Source organism: Schistocerca piceifrons, unplaced genomic scaffold, assembly GCF_021461385.2.
Source record: "Schistocerca piceifrons isolate TAMUIC-IGC-003096 unplaced genomic scaffold, iqSchPice1.1 HiC_scaffold_1077, whole genome shotgun sequence".
Classification (NCBI taxonomy): Eukaryota; Metazoa; Arthropoda; class Insecta; order Orthoptera; family Acrididae; genus Schistocerca; species Schistocerca piceifrons.
In genome coordinates this window covers 1-7,500 of record NW_025726882.1, presented here as the reverse complement: position 1 = coordinate 7,500, position 7,500 = coordinate 1, and the positions used below count along the sequence as shown (strand labels likewise).

At 55.0% G+C, this 7,500-nt stretch overlaps 2 non-coding genes and 1 pseudogene across 2 annotated transcripts; all 3 read right to left on the bottom strand.

Annotated features, from left to right (window-relative positions):
- Positions 1 to 404, bottom strand: part of LOC124727056 — a 4,222-nt pseudogene extending 3,818 nt beyond the window's left edge.
- Positions 405 to 592: 188 nt separating this feature from the next.
- LOC124727055 lies at positions 593 to 747 on the bottom strand. Its single transcript, XR_007006900.1, has one exon. It is a non-coding gene; the product is annotated as a 5.8S ribosomal RNA (ribosomal RNA).
- Positions 748 to 1,099: 352 nt separating this feature from the next.
- LOC124727059 lies at positions 1,100 to 3,008 on the bottom strand. Its single transcript, XR_007006902.1, has one exon. It is a non-coding gene; the product is annotated as a small subunit ribosomal RNA (ribosomal RNA).
- Positions 3,009 to 7,500: the final 4,492 nt, after the last annotated feature.

Sequence of the window (7,500 nt, the reverse complement as noted above, 5' to 3'; positions counted from 1 at the left end):
ACTCTCTCTTCAAAGTTCTTTTCAACTTTCCCTCACGGTACTTGTTCGCTATCGGTCTCGTGGTCATATTTAGTCTCAGATGGAGTTTACCACCCACTTGGAGCTGCACTCTCAAGCAACCCGACTCGAAGGAGAGGTCCCGCCGACGCTCGCACCGGCCGCTACGGGCCTGGCACCCTCTACGGGCCGTGGCCTCATTCAAGTTGGACTTGGGCTCGGCGCGAGGCGTCGGGGTAGTGGACCCTCCCAAACACCACATGCCACGACAGGCGGCAGCCTGCGGGGTTCGGTGCTGGACTCTTCCCTGTTCGCTCGCCGCTACTGGGGGAATCCTTGTTAGTTTCTTTTCCTCCGCTTAGTAATATGCTTAAATTCAGCGGGTAGTCTCGCCTGCTCTGAGGTCGTTGTACGAGGTGTCGCACGCCACACCGCCAGCCGGCTGTGCACGCTACCGAGAAAGTACCGGTATGCGAACCGCCAGGCGACGGGCGCGCATCGCACGTTTGAGGAGACGCGGCCGGCCCCACAGGCGGCCGCGACACTCCCAGGTCTGCGAAGCGGGGCAAACGCCGCGCGCTTCAGTATACGTAGCCGACCCTCAGCCAGACGTGGCCCGGGAACGGAATCCATGGACCGCAATGTGCGTTCGAAACGTCGATGTTCATGTGTCCTGCAGTTCACATGTCGACGCGCAATTTGCTGCGTTCTTCATCGACCCACGAGCCGAGTGATCCACCGTCCTGGGTGATCTTTTCTCAAGTTTCCGCCGTCTCTTTCGAGACGGTCGCATAGGCGGGAGTGAGGCGTGTGGCGGCCCCTGTTCCAGCGTTCTGTGTCCAACGGCCTCACGGCCGACGGGCGTCGTACGGCTCCACACCGGAGCGGACAGGCACTCGGGCGAAAGTCATTCAAAACCGGCGCCAGGCGCCAGGTGCCGCAGGCCAGCCGCTCCAGCGCTTCAGCGCTCGTACCACACAACATTGCCGCTAGTTTTGAGAGGCACGCGTGGTTCCGCACGCGGCGCACGGCTACTGCGAGCCGTACAGGTAGCGTGTTGCGCGACACGACACGCACATCGAAAGACATGCAGTCTAGTCGGTAATGATCCTTCCGCAGGTTCACCTACGGAAACCTTGTTACGACTTTTACTTCCTCTAAATGATCAAGTTTGGTCATCTTTCCGGTAGCATCGGCAACGACAGAGTCAATGCCGCGTACCAGTCCGAAGACCTCACTAAATCATTCAATCGGTAGTAGCGACGGGCGGTGTGTACAAAGGGCAGGGACGTAATCAACGCGAGCTTATGACTCGCGCTTACTGGGAATTCCTCGTTCATGGGGAACAATTGCAAGCCCCAATCCCTAGCACGAAGGAGGTTCAGCGGGTTACCCCGACCTTTCGGCCTAGGAAGACACGCTGATTCCTTCAGTGTAGCGCGCGTGCGGCCCAGAACATCTAAGGGCATCACAGACCTGTTATTGCTCAATCTCGTGCGGCTAGAAGCCGCCTGTCCCTCTAAGAAGAAAAGTAATCGCTGACAGCACGAAGGATGTCACGCGACTAGTTAGCAGGCTAGAGTCTCGTTCGTTATCGGAATTAACCAGACAAATCGCTCCACCAACTAAGAACGGCCATGCACCACCACCCACCGAATCAAGAAAGAGCTATCAATCTGTCAATCCTTCCGGTGTCCGGGCCTGGTGAGGTTTCCCGTGTTGAGTCAAATTAAGCCGCAGGCTCCACTCCTGGTGGTGCCCTTCCGTCAATTCCTTTAAGTTTCAGCTTTGCAACCATACTTCCCCCGGAACCCAAAAGCTTTGGTTTCCCGGAGGCTGCCCGCCGAGTCATCGGAGGAACTGCGGCGGATCGCTGGCTGGCATCGTTTATGGTTAGAACTAGGGCGGTATCTGATCGCCTTCGAACCTCTAACTTTCGTTCTTGATTAATGAAAACATACTTGGCAAATGCTTTCGCTTCTGTTCGTCTTGCGACGATCCAAGAATTTCACCTCTAACGTCGCAATACGAATGCCCCCGCCTGTCCCTATTAATCATTACCTCGGGTTCCGAAAACCAACAAAATAGAACCGAGGTCCTATTCCATTATTCCATGCACACAGTATTCAGGCGGGCTTGCCTGCTTTAAGCACTCTAATTTGTTCAAAGTAAACGTGCCGGCCCACCGAGACACTCAATAAAGAGCACCCTGGTAGGATTTCAACGGGGTCCGCCTCGGGACGCACGAGCACGCACGGGGCGGTCGCACGCCTTCGGCTCGCCCCACCGGCAGGACGTCCCACGATACATGCCAGTTAAACACCGACGGGCGGTGAACCAACAGCGTGGGACACAAATCCAACTACGAGCTTTTTAACCGCAACAACTTTAATATACGCTATTGGAGCTGGAATTACCGCGGCTGCTGGCACCAGACTTGCCCTCCAATAGATACTCGTTAAAGGATTTAAAGTGTACTCATTCCGATTACGGGGCCTCGGATGAGTCCCGTATCGTTATTTTTCGTCACTACCTCCCCGTGCCGGGAGTGGGTAATTTGCGCGCCTGCTGCCTTCCTTGGATGTGGTAGCCGTTTCTCAGGCTCCCTCTCCGGAATCGAACCCTGATTCCCCGTTACCCGTTACAACCATGGTAGGCGCAGAACCTACCATCGACAGTTGATAAGGCAGACATTTGAAAGATGCGTCGCCGGTACGAGGACCGTGCGATCAGCCCAAAGTTATTCAGAGTCACCAAGGCAAACGGACCGGACGAGCCGACCGATTGGTTTTGATCTAATAAAAGCGTCCCTTCCATCTCTGGTCGGGACTCTGTTTGCATGTATTAGCTCTAGAATTACCACAGTTATCCAAGTAACGTGGGTACGATCTAAGGAACCATAACTGATTTAATGAGCCATTCGCGGTTTCACCTTAATGCGGCTTGTACTGAGACATGCATGGCTTAATCTTTGAGACAAGCATATGACTACTGGCAGGATCAACCAGGGAGCTGCGTCAACTAGAGCTGAGCAGCCGGCCGCCCGGGAGTGTGTCCCGGGGGCCCGCGCGAACACGCAAGCGTCCGCTCAATCATTCTGCAAACAGGAGGAGGCTGAGCTCCCCTGCACAATACACCTCGAAACCCTCTCAGGTCCCGGCGGCGCGCAGCGCCGTCCCAAGTACTTGGTCGGGTTCGAGAGAGGCGCAATCGCCCGGAGTTAGGCGAGTAGACGCTTTCGGTGCGACCACCCGTGCTCCCAACTGAGCTTGCCGCTGCCGACAGAGGCCCGGGAGCGTGCTGTCGTGGCATTGCCGGCGGGAGACAACACGCGCCACCTACGGTGACCGGCAGCTCCAACGCCAGCGCCACAGAAGGACAAAAGCCCCACTTGGGTGCCGAAGCGAACTCTCCCAGCACAGCGCACACGCCAACACATCCGCACAGCTGCGATACAAACCACCAGCGAGAACCGCTGGGGCGACCGAGCAGCAGACGGCGTCGCGGCGCCGAGCGCCGGGCGGCGGCGCATCCTCAACGCACACAGTCCTCAATCGGACCAGCACACTGCAGATGTCCACCGCGCTTCGCACCGGGCCCGCGAGGACCTACTTTGGCCGCACGGCGCCGCGCGCAGGGTGCGCCGGCGCGCAGCTGCGACGCCTGCCGCGTCCGTCGGCCGGCGCGCCTGCCACTGGCCGCCCCCACCAGCCGGCTGTAGCGCGTGCGCCCACGCACCGCGCGGCCAGCACGCCGGGAGGCGCCCCCTCACCGGCCGGGGACGGTCCCACCCAGCCACCGCCGCGTATCGCTTCACACCCAGATGCCGTTCAGTTTCGTCGGCATGGTGGGTATCGCTGGAACAACCGGTTAGTACCTCAACCTATCGTCGCCATCACCGATTCACCCCTAGCGAGAACAACCGCACCACAACGGGTTACCATTTCTTCATTTGCGTAACTTCACCAGAAAACGTAGGCGTCCATCGCCATTTGCAACTTCAACCATTATTGCATGCCTGTGTCAGGTGTCACGCCACACTACGTCTGCCCACATACACGCAACAAAATGTGCACGCCTAGACAATACGTGGAAGGTGGCCCCCGTACGTATGCGATGTCCATTGCTCGAACGACTGTCAACCGGCTTCTGTAGCATGTCGCAGATATGGAACGCGCTGCACCATGCCATCACGGTGTGTGAGGAGAGACGACTAGGTCCGAATACATCAACAGACAGCTCATGCTGATCGCCATCCACGGCGTCCGTTCCTCCCACACGTCTCTATGGCGTACCACACTGCAATCCAGCTCTCATAGGGAGACGACACGTAGCTGCGTGCACAATATTTGCACTGTATGGTCCGCCGTTTTTGGGCGCAGTCGTTGTACGGTCACACATGTGCCACGATGTATCATTCAGTACATAAGGACGAATGTGCAGTACAGATTGTGGTTCACGCGTACGACATCAGCGGACAGTTGACACAGGCCGCACCACAACGTAGCCTGCGTACGTCGCATGCGAAGGGCATTGAACATGCAAACTTGTCACCAACCACCTTGCGAAGGCAGGGGGCAAGGTGGGGACGTGGGGAGAGGTGGGGGGGGGGGGGGGGCGGCATGTACGCCCTGCTGCCATCCACATTACAGTGTACAGCAGGAGCATGTGGAAAGTCAGCAAGACTTGCAAGGTGTTTAACATGAAGCGATACACAGGGGAGCGGGCAGTGCGAGTAGCGAACTATATTGCGAGGGTTGCGGGTGGGCAACACTACACTAATTGAACGAGTCGTATAACAATTACAGAGCAGGTTTAGGCGACAACGTGGGTTACGATAGGCGACAACGTGGGTTACGTTAGGGGACAACGTGGGTTACGTTAGGGGACAACGTGGGTTACGTTAGGGGACAACGTGGGTTACGTTAGGGGACAACGTGGGTTACGTTAGGGGACAACGTGGGTTACGTTAGGGGACAACGTGGGTTACGTTAGGGGACAACGTGGGTTAGGTTAAGGCACAACATGGGTTAGGTTAAGGCACAACATGGGTTAGGTTAAGGCACAACATGGGTTAGGTTAAGGCACAACATGGGTTAGGTTAAGGCACAACATGGGTTAGGTTACGGCACAACATGGGTTAGGTTAAGGCACAACATGGGTTAGGTTAGGGGACAACATGGGTTAGGTTAGGGGACAACATGGGTTAGGTTAAGGCACAACATGGGTTAGGTTAAGGCACAACATGGGTTAGGTTAGGGGACAACATGGGTTAGGTTAGGGCACAACATGGGTTAGGTTAGGGGACAACATGGGTTAGGTTAGGGGACAACATGGGTTAGGTTAGGGGACAACATGGGTTAGGTTAGGGGACAACATGGGTTAGGTTAGGGGACAACATGGGTTAGGTTAGGGGACAACATGGGTTAGGTTAGGGGACAACATGGGTTAGGTTAGGGGACAACATGGGTTAGGTTAAGGCACAACATGGGTTAGGTTAAGGCACAACATGGGTTAGGTTAGGGGACAACATGGGTTAGGTTAGGGGACAACATGGGTTAGGTTAGGGGACAACATGGGTTAGGTTAAGGCACAACATGGGTTAGGTTAGGGGACAACATGGGTTAGGTTAAGGCACAACATGGGTTAGGTTAGGGGACAACATGGGTTAGGTTAGGGGACAACATGGGTTAGGTTAAGGCACAACATGGGTTAGGTTAAGGCACAACATGGGTTAGGTTAAGGCACAACATGGGTTAGGTTAGGGGACAACATGGGTTAGGTTAGGGGACAACTTGGGTTAGGTTAGGGGACAACATGGGTTAGGTTAAGGCACAACATGGGTTAGGTTAAGGCACAACATGGGTTAGGTTAGGGGACAACATGGGTTAGGTTAGGGGACAACATGGGTTAGGTTAGGGGACAACATGGGTTAGGTTAAGGCACAACATGGGTTAGGTTAGGGGACAACATGGGTTAGGTTAAGGCACAACATGGGTTAGGTTAGGGGACAACATGGGTTAGGTTAGGGGACAACATGGGTTAGGTTAAGGCACAACATGGGTTAGGTTAAGGCACAACATGGGTTAGGTTAAGGGACAACATGGGTTAGGTTAGGGGACAACTTGGGTTAGGTTAGGGGACAACATGGGTTAGGTTAAGGCACAACATGGGTTAGGTTAAGGCACAACATGGGTTAGGTTAAGGTACAACATGGGTTAGGTTAAGGTACAACATGGGTTAGGTTAGGTTACACGTTGTTGTAAGGAAAGGTGTGGGGGGGGGGGGGGGGGCGGGGCGGCAGGTTCGTTGATAGTGATTATAGTAAGTGAATGCTTGTGACATGATGAGATTTGTCACGTCAGGATGCACCTTTGGCTTATTAGAGGCGGCGCTCCAATTCTATGCTTGTGTCAGACCTGTGTCTTTGACTCATGTCATTGTTTGTGCGCTGTGACAGGAGGTACTATTGTGATGTTGGGTGCACCGTTGTATAGGACATGTGTGGGTGTTGGTGCCTTATCTGCGCAATGGTGGATGTCGAAAGGGTGGGATATTCTATTTTCCGCATGGACCTCCTGGTCTGGTTGTGATAGTGTGGATTGTGTAATGTGGCGGAGAGGATGCACTGGATGTTGTTCCATGCTGGTGCTTACATATTGTATGTGCGCCTGTTAGAAGCAGAGAGTGGTGCGTGATCAGAGTGTCTGGCTGACGTGTGGTTCCCATTGTGGGCAGACTCTTTCAGCATGTATACGGACAGTTGTATATATTTTCTGTAGTTTGATGGCTCTGCATTGATTACTAATCAGCGCCGTGTGTACGGGTAATCTGGTTCCAGTCCACAATGTTCTATCTGTGTACATTAGTGACAAAGACTCCCCCCATGCAGTGGGGCTCGGTCTGTTATAACTCTTCCGCGTAATATATTTGCCCCACGTTTTTGCGATGTGCGAGTGCGAGTGCAACGCGCATGGGGACCGACATGCTGATGGCTCGGTATCGGACGCCGTACAGTGAGCAACGCGATCGCGTCTCTCGCTCGTAAGTGGTACAGGTCGCGGCTCATGTATAGGGACAGCGGGAATGTCGCATATTGGAAATAACTCTTCATGAAACGCAAGTTATAGGGGTGGATTGCACTTTACGAGTGCGGGAAACGTCCGCCGTTCATCCGCTGGAGGTGCGCGTTTGGCGGTTGGGGTGGTCCACGAACGGGTGCGGGTGGAGTCATTGCCGGTCCACGGCTTCGTGCGGCAGAGCCACTGGAGAATGGGTGCTATGGTCGACAGAGGCTGCAGGCTTTGTGGGTGGCGTCGAAAGGCGGGCACTGTGGCGCCATCGCTGTCTTAGTCGGCTTGGCGTCTCATAGATGGCGGTGGCGTCGTTGCAGGAGGTCATGTTGCGGGAGACCTACAGATGGCGGTATGTTTTGTGGTGCGGACGTAGTGTTGTCAGATGCGCATAGATGGCGGTATTGCATGTGCTTTCGCCCTATTTTCA